At 41.4% G+C, this 15,511-nt stretch overlaps 1 long non-coding RNA gene across 2 annotated transcripts; it reads left to right on the forward strand.

Moving 5' to 3' along the window:
* Positions 1 to 2,800: 2,800 nt before the first annotated feature.
* Positions 2,801 to 7,929, forward strand: LOC142026956 (uncharacterized). Of its 2 annotated transcripts, XR_012648958.1 has the most exons (4): positions 2,801 to 2,822; positions 4,657 to 4,741; positions 4,950 to 5,070; positions 5,399 to 6,105. It is a non-coding gene; the product is annotated as an uncharacterized LOC142026956 (long non-coding RNA). The 2 variants fall into 2 exon arrangements; XR_012648959.1 differs by lacking the exon at positions 2,801 to 2,822 and adding an exon at positions 7,896 to 7,929 and having other exon boundaries at positions 3,589 to 5,070; positions 5,399 to 5,513.
* The last annotated feature ends 7,582 nt before the right edge of the window (positions 7,930 to 15,511 follow it).

Consider the following 15,511-nt stretch of genomic DNA (forward strand, 5'->3'; position numbering starts at 1 on the left):
GCAATGGGCATCACAGGGAGTTACTGAGGGAAGAAATAACCCATTGTTTTTTAGGTCCCTGCTTTGAGCCACTTTTTGGTCTTGAGTAATTCTGTGTGACGGCCGAAGTGAACCTCGCACATCACCGGTGGGGTGCCTGCGGCCGCTGACTGAGCACACAGAGATGGACAGGGCATGTCCGGCACACTGCGGCATGATATAGACCTCTGCAATGTCTGAAGTACCTCATTTCTTTGGAGATTGGTTCTCCACAGGTGCTTGTATTCAGCAAACAGAAAAAAAAGACTTTTTTTTCTGCATTTGGCATTTATAATAAATAAAATCTCCTGTTGTATGAACTTTAACAGTATCAGGTTAGCTCCCACTCTTTCAGTCCTTGAGAGACCAAACACTTGTATCAATTTTTCACTCCCTTCCCAATTCACCTTCTTCAAGATAAGCCTTGGGCTAAAACTTTTTTAAATCACCTCTTAGGCTCCAGAGAAAAGACCTATAAAATGAAGTCAGTAGTATCAAACTTGTTATCAAGTAATTATTAGAACTGCCAAGTACAGTATGATAGCAACAAAACACCCAGTATTTCACATGTGAAATGTGGTGATCTTGCATTGTGCTAGCTCAGACAGTAAGTACTTCTGACACCAGTGACCAAAGTAACAAGTGTTTACAACACAGAATTTCCTCTAGAGCAACAAATTCAGATGCATTATTTGTCTGCTTGGTTACTGATGTTAGGCAGAACAAGTGATGGTCATGTAGCAGAACGTGAGGAGCTGTTCTCCATAGAGTTTTCCTTCTGCTGCTACCACTCATTGGGGTAGAAATGAAATTCATAGACTGAACAAATCTATAGATCATTAGATGGTTTATTGGCCAGCAGATCACAACCATTAGGAAATGAGGCTGGATTGGGGTAAAACATAGACTGCAACAAGTCTGCTTTCTCACTTTAAGATGTGTATTTTTAAGTTAGTGGAGGGTTAATTATCAGCACGTTTTGAATTGAATTCTATGCCTGTGTCCGTGCTTGCTGATCTGGGTGTCACTGAGCAACTTGCTAAGCCTGCTTTGCGAAAAAGGTTTGTTTACCTCTCAGCAGCAACTAACATCTCTTTTTAATGTTGGAAGAGAACAAATGATAGGGACATGCTTGCTTAGCTCTTGAGCACATTTATTTAGCAACATGTGTTAAGAAAGTGGCATCCTTTGCTAAAATGAAAATATTCAATTCATATTGACAGCAGGATCTGTCATCTATGATTTGTTGGATATTTATCACCCACACTGCCAGTAGGCAGCAGATACCTACGTTTCTATTACTGAAAACTCCCCGGGGAAAAAAAAAAAAAAAAAGGCTTAAATGGGACAATAATGTGCTGAAGCATCTCTTCACTCAGGTGGTAATTTCTTGTCTTAACTAGAATTTTAAACATCAGGCAACATGTCAGTATACCTATACACCCAGTTCAGTGCTGAATTTTTAGGTCATTTTATTATTCTTTTCTGCTAATTGGTTTGTGACTGGCAGACTTTGAAGTAGTGTATTTCTTCTCTTATCATACAATCTGGAGAAGTGCCCAAAGCATATTAGCTCATCAGCCAGCCATTTGTACCTGCTGCTCACTGTCTGCTACTGCTAAATATATGCTAATGATGCTATCTGAATCTTGGGAGGACCAAGATGAATTTGTAAATTGTGCTTATGCCAGGAAAATGAATGCTACTTACAAAGATGACAAAGAAAGCAGCTGCTTTTAGATGAGATGAATCATCACATTACATATTACTCTGGGGTACTAGATTATATTTTCTCTCTTTAATTCATTTTTTGGAAGCATGTGGTTATATGGCAACTATAGCATGTGAGAAACCTTTCAAAGCCTTCTGAGATGGAATAAAGAGACAGTATCACATTTATTATTTTTTAATACACTTATGTTTAAGTACATACAATTCTGTTATAATGTGGGTTTTTTAGAGGTCTTCTCACATGTTGTGTCCTAATTAGAAAACTGCAGCCTTTAGATATTTTATAAGGGTTTTTTCCTTTCTTTTAGCAATTAATTACAAGGGTCTTTTCAGCAACAGTGAGCAATGTTCAGCATGTCTGAAATGCTTATGTATAAAATATATCCAAAGCAACGGAATAACAGGAGAGCAAATCAAGCCAGTTTGAAATTCCAGTGTGGTGTGAAATAATGCAGCCTCTGTTGAATATGTTTGGTATGAAAGAACACTTTAAGCTAATTGTAAGTACAGCTGGAGTTTGAATTTAACATTTTTGAAAGATGATTAAGACACAGAAACAACTGGCTGAAAACTTAGGTACTGCATTGGACGAAGATGCAGATAGGAGTTGGACTGAGAAGTAGAGGTAGGGATTATTTCAGAAAGCACTGCAGTTCCCCTTTCTTTGGTATTTCTGTGGTGCCCTACCAAAGTGTTTTTTCTATCTGTCCTATCCCCCCATACTAAGACAGGAACAGAAGAGGTGAAGGGAATCAGTCAGAGACACAGAGCAGGTATTTTGGCCATCCCTCCGTGAAGTCGGCCATCGGCATCCCTGGGCACGGACACCGCTCTCCCCTTGCCTGGCCGTCGGGCTCAGCAGCTCCCAGTGCCTGGCAGTGCCACAGGCTGGGCTGGGAGGCAGAGTCTGGGCTAAGGGGGGACTCCTGGGGGGGTCTGCAAATGAACCGTTCTTTCGTCCAGGTCCGGAGCTGGTGGATTGCCAGGATCTGGGCTGGCGCCAGGGACAGAGCTGCCGTCTCACAGGAAGGCTGGTGAAGACAGCTCTAGTTTTCAAACCCTGTTTTCATGACGTATCCAAAACATGCTGGACCAGGCAAACTGATCAGATGATCTTGCAAAATCCTGTTCTCCAAAGTCTTAATACTTTCTGATTAAGTCATAGAATTTTCTTTCATATTATAAACCACTGGAATGAGAAACGTTTTTATTTGTCCTTGCTAGGGATGAAACAACATGAAAGGACCTTATATTTAGCCACAAAAAAAATACTTATCCAAAATAAATGGCCTAAAATATGTGCAGGAGGTGTGACTGAGAAATGCAAAGAACATCTAAAGGAGTAAACTTAGGACACCAGGTTCTGCAGGGGGTATTGTAGCCCCCTGAACATCCCAGACCACGAGAGCACCACGACGGCTTGCAGTCATCAGCCCACAGTCATTCTGGCCATAGGAACTGTGCTTAACCTCTTGGACACAGCACTGACATCCACTGCATGGGTTTTAGTACAACCCAGCAGCTTAAAAAGAAAAACTGAGAGCTTTCCTAGTCCCTGCATGCACATCACCACTGGAAGATGACACTGTGAAATGTTTCAAGTGCTGGGTGAATGTATTGCTATTAGAGAGCGATTATGAGGACACAACCATCTCCAGAGACAACAGGATTTTGCTGTGTAACCCTGCAGCTCTGCAATGTAGTATTGCCTTCTAGCAAGAGGCCATGAGCTCTGCAGGGAATTTGCAAGGCCTCAGGACTAAGGCTTGTCAGGTGTGCTCTTTCTGAAAGTCTCTTGACCTGCCCACAGCTCTGTTTTTCTTTGTTTAACCATGACAGTCATTTCTCTATTTGACCAGGTGTCTACAGCTAGTTTGTTCTACTTTTGTTTAACCTTGCGTGGTACAACCATTGTTTTATATAGCTGGCAGTAGCAAGTGGTGATGCTATGTCGAATGAGATATTTAAGACTCTGACACAATGATGTAGGGCAGAGAAATAGATGCCTGGTACAATGGCAGAGAGTTTGAGAAGCGGAGACACAGGGTGCATCACAGAGGCGTACAGGGGTGGAGTGATAAGAGGAGGGGCACAGGCTTGGCACCGGAGACAGCACATCAGGGGTCAGTTCTAGAAATACGGACCCAGAGCTGGATGAAACTGATTTTAGGCATAACAAAGAGAACAAAGAAATAATATCTAACATACATAAATGGTACCATACATAGTAAATACATTTGTAACATGGAGCTGTAGAACAGCGAAGAAAAAGAAAGGTGTAAAACTGTGTTGGCAAACATAATAAAATGTTCCCAAGTGCATCTCAGGGGAGGAAGAAGCATCCAGCACCATGAACATCACATTCCTCACAGTGCGGGACTCCAGGGGCTGATGGTCAACACTGTTTTCCTCTCCAGCAGTCCAAATCTCCTGAAGGTCCAGAGGAGCAGTGGCAGGGTGAACATAACTCCAAGGAAAGGGATAGAAATTAATAAATATATGCATTACAATTTTATTATTGCTATTATTGAGACTTTCACTGTACAGAAATGGTCTAACTGTATTATTAGTCTCCCTTTCCCTGCAATAACAACATCTAGACTAATAATGATTCTTGAATTAGACTAAGATTTACATTATAGTAACAATAAATTCTTAGCTTTGTTTATATATATAGCATGCTTCCTCTTTGCCCACAAAGAAGATTTTGAGTGTAATGGTGTGTTATTTCCCACAGAGAAGGAAAGGAAATGTTTATTGGCATCTCGGGAGTGCCTAAGCCGAGGCAGACAAGCCCTCCCAGCTCATTGCCCCAGTACTGACACTAACTGCATGGTTACAGTGGAGCTAACACCCTTTAAAAGTTATTTGCCAGGTCACATTTTTCTTTCATAAATTCATTTGCAGACACTGTTTCCTGAAGAAACAAGATGTTTCCAGCCATGAGCCACCCTGGAAAACCACGTCTATTGCTCAGCTTGGGGGCTGTGGGGTAAGCCCCTGCCTCTTGCTGAGTTCTGGTGGTCACACCTGGCCCAGGTCTGTGTCTCTGATCATTCTGGGTCATCCAACCACTGGCCCTTCACCCTGGCCCATACCAGAATAAGAGTCATAGGGGGAAAAAAGACATTTAACGTATGTGGGCTGGGGAGTGGGAGGTAAGCAGGGATGATAATAACCACGTTGATCCCTGTCTATAGGAATGGGAAGACAGGGATTTAACAGTCATGGGAGTCACCTGGCCTTGACCTCAGAAGACAACATGTTTTGTCTCTTCCCTGGTTCTGCCTCGAGAGGTGTTATCCACATCAGTATCTGAAGGTAAAAATATGACTTTCTTACCAGTAAAGAAATGATGCTGAGGTCGTGTTGGGGTCACTGAAAGGAAATTTTGGCTGTGTCTGAAAGACTTGCACTACCATTTGGGAAATGATGTGTTTATATATGAAACTGAGTTCAACTGTGAAAAATACTACTGTGCAGCTGTAAACATCAGAGGACCAGAGTGCTGCTTGAAATGTTGGGGAACAGTGGAAAAATCCTTACAGCTTTGGCAGAAGGAGATGGATGTGGGAAGAGAGGTTTTCATTACAGATACCATCTTATGGTAGTTTTACCAGGAAATAACTGTATATTTTTATTTTTGAAGGCAGGTTTCCAGTCTAATAATACTACTACTGCAGTCCGCTGAGAATTGCTGTGCCTGTGAGAGTCCCACATGCTGAAAGACTTGCCATAAAGGAAGAACTGTGCTACCATGCAAAGTGAGGGCTTTGCTCAAATGGATTAGATCGGCTTGCTGTAGCTACATGGATACAAGCCTGCACATTTGTAGCGGGTACAGAACAAGCTTGCAGAGAAATGAGCCCTTATTTTTTATTGCCTTTTCTGTTGCCTGAAATATCAGGACCATGACTGCAAGTTACAAGTGCCTGTATAGTTACATACACACCCATACGTTCACATCCATTCTCTGTACTTTGAAACTTGCTGCTTATGCAAAATAAACTCTTGTGCATAATAATCATCACCACCAGATGTGCACCATTCTGACTACTAAATCCTCCCAATGAAATATCCTGCTGCATACCCACTGCACAAGTCAAGATTTCTTTTTGTTTTCCTCCAAATACACACATAGTTTAAATTTTGTACTGATTTGCAGTTTCCTAGACTCAGAAGTTAATTACACCAACCTATACATTTGCCATATGTTCTATACACAGTGCTTTGAGAAAGTACCAGAATTAACTGTAATGTTTCAGAATCTGCATTGAGTGAGGTGGGTTTTGATGTATTTTTCAGAAAAAAACCCACTTGCATTAGGATTTGATGCAAAGGACTAGAATACATGCCATCTAGCCTGAAATGTGTAACTTGCATCTACATTAACTTTAGAAAGGTTTGCTCTCTGAATTATTTTTCTGTGGGAAAAGGAAAATTCAAGTCTATCCTGCTGAATTAGCAATAATTGCATTAAAAAATGCAATATTAAATGTAGTATTGGGATTTAAATGGGGAGGTTAAGAACAAAATAAGATATATTTCCCAGAATTATTCCTAGTATAACAGATCTTTTCTGTTAGGGCTGATATGAATGTATTTTTTATTCCTTACCCAAACAGCCCTCCAAATCTGCTTTTATTTAGGTCCTGTCAGTGATTTCCTAATCTAGATAGGTAGGTAAAATTATCACTGAGCTGAAATTTATGTTTCACCTAGGAGATACATAACCAAGATAAAAATGCTATCCTCTGTCCTTCTTGTGAATCTAATTCACAGCAACTGGTGTGAACGGCTTCCATATATTTCCATCAGATTTGGAAGAGTCCATCCCACACCCTAAGTTTTAAAGCCCTAGTGCAGTTATTGTCATGATGGTTTAAGGCTGTAAGAGAAGCAATATTCATAAATGTAGCAACTAATGCTTAAAGAAAAGAAACTTAACAACAATTCATAAGGTTTGGGATATACAAAAATCTTTCTCAGCTACCTCTTCAGGACATAGTGGGCAGAGTTGCATACCCAAAAGTGCACGTTTTTCTCCAGTTGCATTACTTACCCTGATAAAAGATTTCACCTCTTCCTTCCTTGTATTTCAAAGGTGGTTGCACACCTGGTGAATTTTTCAAAGACGATTACTTAAAAGGTTTCTATCAGTAAGAAAATTCTGTGTTCCTGTTAGGTGAAAATATAAGTATTTGAATCTCAGCTAAAACAGAACAGAATTTGTTCTGAACCGAAGACAGGCTGGGGACTTGACACCACATGGTAACACCAAGTAAATCTTATGTGGAATAGGATGCTAGATTGAGATGTTGATGTCCCAATCCATAAAGACACAACTGAGATGTATGGAGGTATGAAGAATGGTGTGAGGAAAACAGATTATGCCTTACCATTCCATTTCATTGCACTGCTGAGTTAGCCTGACTTCCAATTTATAAAAGTCTGCACTAGCCAGGTATGGATATGAAGGAGATGAGGCTTCAATAGTGACCTATTGCACATCTGCATAAGCACAGCTTCTTTAAAAACAGCAGCTTTCCATGGCCAAATGCAGACCTGAAGTGTATTTTCTTGGGTCAGAGGCAGTCCAAACAAATTGTGATGCTCTTTCAACAATGCAGAAATCTCAGGCTCTGCTCAGTGAGCCTGATTTTGCTCTGAGTGTGAGTCTCTGTAAGAAGGGAGCCAGTCGGCTCCTGGGAAGGGAATCAAGTTTGGGGTCATATGAGCCGACTCCAGCTCCAGCAGAGTAGCTGTGGATGAAGCACAGTGTTGTAACTAATGGAGAAAAACCCTAACAATTTGTAATTTATAATGAATAATTCCACCTACTTCGCATTGCACAGACCCCATTCCTCACATCATTGTTAAAATTATTAATAGGCATCTTAACAGACAAAGCGGAGGTTGGCATTGGGAGCAAGAGAGGGAGGTCCCATTGGAGGCTGATCTGACCGTTCTGTGCTGCCTTGCTCTCCACCTCCTTACTAAAGCTAGTGTAAGAAAGCTGCCAGATATGTTTAATTGCTAATTTACTAAGTTAAATGTTTTATTATTGATACTTTCATCAAGAATGTACACTTCCAATATATGTTCCTCTCGAAATAACTGTTTCTTAACATTTGTGGCTGCTATAGGTAGACCAAATGCACCAAGACAACCAGATAGAGCAGGCTAAAGCAGAGCCTAAGGTATGTGATCCTTTTTGTGTAAACTGTGCTGACAACTAAAATGCATTCATTTTCATGACTAAATAAAAAAGAAAAATGTGAGGCCTTCTCTATTATTGCAATTAAGGTACCGGGAACATTTTAGTGGAGCTCGAATCTTGCAGGGACTAGCAAATATTCTGTACAAGCTGACCAGTTTCCTGCATTAATAGACTGGCTGCTGTCCAAACTGAGCCTCCTTTATGAAAATAGACACAGTTTTAAAGAGATAACTCAGCAAATTCTTCATTTTTAACAATGATATAAGCAGTATAGTCAAGAAACACCTTCCCAAATCTTTTCAGTGTTCACCTTATAATAGCAGACAAGAGTGTATGAGAGAAAATGATATACACAGACACTGGAAATAACTAAGCTGGGTTCCTGAACAAATGTCCAGTTATTTCAGGGGACTTTATATTTTGTGTTGGATATTAACAGTGCTCTAACTTTTAGCCCCAAATAAAGGGAAAAGCCTGAATAGTTGTGTTGTTTATGGAACATGGATTTGACTTTATATCCTAGACTGAGAATCTATGCACAATTTGGAAAGGGACTGCAGGGGCGGAGGAGGAAAGCGAGGAAAGAAACAAGATAAAAAAAGATTCAGAGGCAGACGTTATTCAAAACCACATTCAAGGACACAGCCATAGTACATGGCTAGATATGAACTGGCTGATGAATAAGTTCATTGCTCTACATTGCCTGTTAAGAAATCACATTTTATTCCTGCCAGAAGTTACTTACTTCCCACAAAGATATTTTTCCTTGAAGCTTTTCCTCTCTTTATAATCACTGAAATAAGAAGAGATGAAAATAAAGAAGTAGGAACCTTCCGTTGTTGAGGTGGCTGGCAATATCTCTGAAACAAAAAAAGTTAAACGCTCAGAAACCTCGGGTGAACTGAAAATCTGAAACTGAATTTTTCAGATGGAAGTTCCCTAACCAAAACCCAATCTGAATGCTTCATGCATTTTGCACACTCGAAAACCTACTTTGAATCTTTAATAATGTGTTTGAGGATCACTTCAAGTTAGATGTGCAGAAATATCATAGTGCTCAGCTGTGTTGTACATTAAACAAGTTGCTAGAGGGAATAATTTTCTATAAAGGCCGGTAAATTTCTGTATGTCTTACATTAGGCAATTTTTTGTTTTCTCCCTCATTAGCAAAGACCAATTTCATTCTACAGAGCAAATTAATGCCTCTCCAACACAGAGCTGTATCATTTTAGGTAACTCCTGCCCTTAAATTTGAAAGATAAAAATGACAAAAGTGACCTAATATTTGCAGCTAATTGAAAACACATTCATTATAGATTTTAAAACCTGATATTTTCTTTATAAAGTCATAGTGCCAGTGCTGAAGTTATTACTGGAAAACTAGATACTTTGGCCTGTATTTGTAAGAGACATTACCAAATCAAAACAGCTCCGGCCAAACTTGGACTCTGCATTAAACGGCATTTTGATGTGCTCAAGCTGGCATAAGAAGAAATTCTTTTGGCTGCTTCCAGTGTTAGCTGGGGAAGATGAAATCTGTATACTAAATGCAAAAATGTCCGCTTTGCAGGCAGAGATGCTGTCTCAACTCTTCTTGCCCTGCTCCTTTCCCCTTGTAAAGCAGCCAGATGTCAGGGGGAGCACAAGATGCTCGCCCATTGTGTGACAGTGATCTTTCCACAAAGGGAATGAGCTGATAACTTTATTATGAGCTGAAATGTGTTACATCGCAGGGTAAGGTGCGTTACTGTGCAGGTGGAAGGTCACTGGGGGCAGCCGTGGAGTGCCAGAACATGCAGCAGGGAAGGAGAGAGGCCGTTCCTCTGGGCTGGGCCATGGGCAGAAAAGAAGTAGGTCAGTCTGACCCACCAGTAACGATGTGGTTTCAAATCAGGCAAGCTGGAGTCGAGCAGGTTTGCAGGTCAGAATGGAGTTTGCCCGGCTTACGGGAACCACCGCTCAGAACGGTGCCAGACAGGCAATTTTTCCCTGCTGACAGCAGCATTCCTCTCCCCACGGGGAGCGGCGGCTGGAAGGGGGATGCTGGACGGGGCAGCCAGGGCTCGGAGGCAGCGTGGTCCTGCAGAGGCGGCTGGCGGGTGTCTTTGGCATATGTGCTCGCAGAACCCAACTGCCAGGTGTCAAAGTGTTTCTGAGCTGTTTACGGAGTTCGTCCAAGCCGTTTGAAGAGAAGCAGGGTGAGGTTGCACTGCCTGCACAAACAAGAGCTAGCACAGTTGCCTGTTTCTTTAGCATAGAATTAATAATACAAAGAATAAATCATTTCTTTTCTTAGGAACAGTTTGTTAGTTTTAACAATCGATAAGGGAAATGGACCTGCAGTATAAGAGAGGTCACAGTTTTCTAGCTCCAAAACGCTCACGCTCCAGCAAGCCACAAAAGCCTGGTACACAGGATGAATTTGTATCCCAGATTATGTCCCACAGAAATAAAAGCTAAAGGTGTTTTTTAAATTTTCCATCAAAGATAAAATAGACTTTCATTGCCTCTAAGTGCAATTGAAGTGAAATAAATTAATATGCAGTAACTACAAGTCCTTTGATTTGGACCCTTCAGGGATGTAGAGCCACAGGGAAGAGTTAGTATCTGTACTCTGTTGGTTTGGCTATAGTTTAATCGTGACTCCAAATGACAGGAATTTGAATATATTTCCATATATCTTATTTACATTTTAGAATGTGAAGGGTGAAATTGAGTATCTGGAAAATTATATTGCACATAACTTGAGAGATAGGTACAGTTCAATTTCTGAGTGTAGATGAGAGCAATTTCAAACTTAAGGTTAAATAAATGAACAGAAAAAAGCAAATGCCAAGTCAACCAATTGCACATTAAATTCAAACAGGGACTTTTCTGGGAGCACAAGAGTAGGGGGTCACCTCTAATGCAGACCTGGGCAGGTAGATGAGTAGAAACATCTGCAAGACAATTAGTCTGACTTAAGAGCCAGAGCAATCCTGCTGAGGCTTGTGCTGTAGAGGCAATCTTGCCCCTTGCATGTAAGTACTTGTTTGATGTCAATTAACAAATGCCTCACAACTTGAGCTGTGCCTGGTTAATAAGTGTAGAGAATGCAGATTTATACAGTAGGGCGCTGCAAAATGAACATGTGTGCTTTGGGCCTTATTCTCACCACTACTTTTTGTGATTTCCTTTTGGCCATGTAGCTGCTGCAGTATCCACAGTGAGAATGGTGCTCTGCTCGGAGCAGCACTCCTCCAGCACCGGAGAAGGAAGCAAACAACAGAATTTCGCCTCTGTCTCTTCTTTGCCATGTCCCCATGAGCACGTCAAGCAACCTCAACCTTTAAGGACGCAATTCTCTATCCAGAACACCTGGTTTGGCAGAAGCATAGTGAACAGTTGCAGGCTGGGTTACTGAGCTGAGTCAGCTCTCTGATGGGTCAGAGGAACCCCCTCACTGGCCTGAGGAGGATGGCATACAGGTAGAAACACCTCTCCTTAGTAAAGTACAGCTTCTTTGCAGCCCCAAGCAGCCAGCAAGTTTTCTTTCTTGCTCTCTGAATTGCTTTTTCCATCAAGTTTGGCTCACTGCTGCATGAGAACATTGCCAGGCACCTGAAATTTCTGCCATAACTAGTTCTCTTTGAGATTACCATTATTTTCAAAATTATGGTTTCTATGTCTAGATCTTATCCCCAGAGCCCTGCGCAGGACCTGTAGAAAACTATGACACACTAAGTGCTAAACTTGGCCAAGAGGTAAGTTTACTCCAAGTGATATCAATATAGATCAGGCATAGTCAGGACTTACCTAAGTCCATCCTACCTGAATGCCAAAACCAAAATACCCTTGCCTAGATAAGGAATATGCAGAACTCTTTTAAAAGATTAGAAGATCCCAGCCATTCAGAAGCACTTGATTCCCTGAAAATATGAATGCAGAACAAAGAGTACACTGGAAATGAATACTTTCAGAAATGTATATGGCAAGGACAGAACTAAAAACTTAGGGGCACGGTTTAGGAGTGGACTTGGCAATGTTAGGTTAACAGTTGGACTCGATGATCTTAAAGATCCTTTCCAAACTAAATGATTCTATTTTATTCTATTCTACTCTACTCTATTGTAATTCTGTTCTATTCTGTTGTGTTCTATTCTAAATACATTCACAACAACTATATCAAAACAACTTTAATGTGCTGGGGACATCTGGGGCCAGAGACATGAAAAAAGTCAAGAAAGTCTTGACACTAGCACTTCTGCCAGAGATGAGTGATGGAAGAAATGAGGAAGCCCAGTATATTGAAGGGAGTTAATTTATTTCCAGGCTTGGAATAAACTAGAGCTTAACATCTTTCTGAGTAGCTGGCTGTTGGCAACCAGTATAAAGCTGATATATTAAATCTGCCCCTAGAATCAATCTCACATACAAATGCTCTCGTATTAAAGCAGCTCAGCAGACCCAATGCATATTGGATTGCATCTATAGAGCAAGAATGCAGGTAGTATTTCCTTGGCTCTTCTTTAGTGTCTTCGACACTGATTAAATCCTGCCTATAGTAGACAAACAGACTCAGCTGAGCAAAGAGCTATCACAGTCCCTCTGAAACCACTAAAATTTTTCTGGCTGGCCAGCCTAGCTATCATAACATCTGGCATGAGAAAGCACCCATCATATAAGCAAAGATCAAGCATGTCACTGCTCAGAGACAGATGGGATCCATCCCCCTGCAGACTGAGAAAGTCCTTTTTCGACAGTTGGTCAAGATGAGATCACTTAGCTGACGGTGCATCGGACCAGATGAATGGTGACCTAACAGCAGTCTCCTGCACCTCCTCTGGTGCCAGCTCAGCAGGTGCAGATGCAGCGGGAGCACTCTAAGGAGGGTTGGCACATCTGGAGCCCATGGGTCCAGCTACAGGGCTGTGGGGCAACACAACAGCAGGCTGCAGGGCTGCTCACCCCCCCTACACCCACGCGGGAAGCAGGACGCTGCTGACTCAGGGATCCACGGGCAGCTCTGGATGGCTTAGCTGGGGTTTGTAATCTAAATCTTGCTGCATTTGTTTCGCCCACACAGCAAGGCGGCAATAAATAGCCATAGTAAAAATGATGAGCCATGAATCCATCTGTTTCTGTATCCTGTCTCACAAGGTGGGGCAGGAGAAAGGATGAGATGGGAGGGCATGGTCACAGGTGTGCAACCGGCTTGGCAAGGGCACAGAGAGCAAACACACTCACCAGTATGCACCAAGGCTGTCCCAGTGATGGGGAGGGTCAGCTGGTAACAATACCTCTGCCAGAGTATACCAAGTTAGTAAAGGATCAAACAAAACCCTGATGTTCCATCTAATTCGTACTCATTTAAAGAATGTTTCAGTGTGGTTTTGGCAATGAATGCAATAAGCTTGAGGAAGGACGCTGCAAAAAGGACTTTATTGGTCAGGTTTTTATAATAGCACCCAGAAGAGATATTAAATACAGATTATTCAAAAGAAGTTTGGCCAGTAATCAATAAAGACTATCAGTTAACGTTAAACAAAGGCTGATTTCTGTAATTGTTAGCATGGCTTGTGCAATGCTCCAAACAAATGAATAGAAGTCAGAGTACAGCTGCCTTTTAAATCCATGCCCTAGATAGAAGACAGACACAGGGGATTTTGTGATTTGATCATGCAGAAGAATAGTCAGCTTTTGGCAATTGGATGATATGTTGTTGATTATGTGCACAATTTGTTGAATGTTTGAGGTGTCTGGGGAGGGGAGAGTTTCCAAGTTTCATTTAGAATATATATTGAACTTGTATTAGAGAAAATACACAGGAGAAGCAAGACCAGCAAAAAGAGCACAAACAAGAAGACACCCTGATGAGGAATCTGGACTTTCAGCTTCAGAGCAGATTAAAAGTACTTGTGCCCTATCAAATAAGAGTCTATAGAGAGAGATTTTAAAAGATGTGGGACACAGATTCATTTCAATGGAGCCACCTCTAGCGTACTAAAGATCTGCAAGCATATTTAGGATGTAACTTCACTCTTACACAATCAGACACAGTACCCCATCACATAAACCCACAAGTGCAGTGTAGTGGTACCCTTCCCCTTCCCAAGGCAGCCCTGTTTGCCTTGGATAATCCATCTCCGCACACCTGACTATCTCTGAAGATTTAACCGTTTTTTGGGGCTACTATAAGCTACAGCAACTGCCAAAAGCACCCAGGAAGGTTGTTGCAACAGAGGCCCCTACAGCATCTATACAGCCAGCCATCCTCCCCTGTGCAGGGGGTGGTGTGTGAGGATGGGGAGTGGGAAAGGGGAGGGCTCTTGTGTGAGTTACAGCCCTGCCACTGCAGCAGCTCTGTAGCAGCAGTGGGGTGGTGCATGGCTGCCCGAAAGAAAAGTGGGAAACCTGGGCAGAAAAAGACAAGAAAATGCTCAAGCACTGAATGAAAGACACAAGGAGTTGTGGCTTCCCCAAAGAGTTTGCGATGATTACTGTAAGGAATTAGGACCTTGCACATCTTCACTTTGCATTTTGTGTTGATTGCAATGGCCAATGTACACAGCAATAGGCTGACAGGCGAGATCAGTAAAACAGATGCAAAAATAGGTGTGCTTTGAATCATACTTTATCATGCAGTGGTAAAAGAGCCAGAGAAATCTTTGTTTCCAGTGACTTCAGTTACAAAGGATTTGAGCAGAGGTCCTCCACAAGAAATATTTCAGAAAGGGAGAAAATTAGGGTGGGGCTCTGTGACATTTCTCTGCCTATCAAAATGTAACTGAGTTTGTATCACAAGGCTGGGACCATACAATGGACAAATCCAAAGGTTTTCAAGCAGAAGAAAGATTAGTCAAACTTGTATTGTCCTTCATAATCCCACATGGAAACTCTCATAACTTTGGAATAATAGAGCTTGACACAGTGTCTCTGCTAGAGCTGCTGCTTATAAAGAATTGTGTTCCTTCCCTGCCACATGTGTAATACTGACAAGACACTTCTTTAATCTGGCATTGGCTTCCCATTCTGACGTTCCTCCTTTCCACATTTAAGTGGAATTTCCCTCCCAATAGGAAATCAGTAGAAAATCTCTCAGCAGCTGGAAAAAGTAATAAAAGAAGAGGATTAGAAAATTTGAATGTATGGAAGAATAAACTCTCCTTGAATCTGACCTCTAACAAAAACTTAGCTTGCAACTGCCTTCACATCCTGTTCTCGCAAAGTAAGTAGGGCATGGATGATAAAATGATGGCCATACGAAGAATGGAAATTCTAGTTTGGAAAAGTGTTTCACATTTTGAAGTTTGACTTTATTTTAAGCTGGATAAAAGCCCAAAAATTCATATTTCTTCCTAGTAAAATTCCAAAGCATTTTCCAGGCTGTTTGGTTTCAATATAATATACTTTTTTAAATGCTGTTCCAAAAGACAATGAAAACATTACATTTTTTCCATTTTTAAACAGTTCCTGTGTACTCTGTTCCCTTTATAAACCATTTTGTTGCAATTGCACATTTCAGAGCAATGTTATTCCATGAAGTTCCCCTAGTGAGCTATA

This window comes from Buteo buteo, chromosome Z, assembly GCF_964188355.1.
Source record: "Buteo buteo chromosome Z, bButBut1.hap1.1, whole genome shotgun sequence".
Lineage (NCBI taxonomy): Eukaryota > Metazoa > Chordata > Aves > Accipitriformes > Accipitridae > Buteo > Buteo buteo.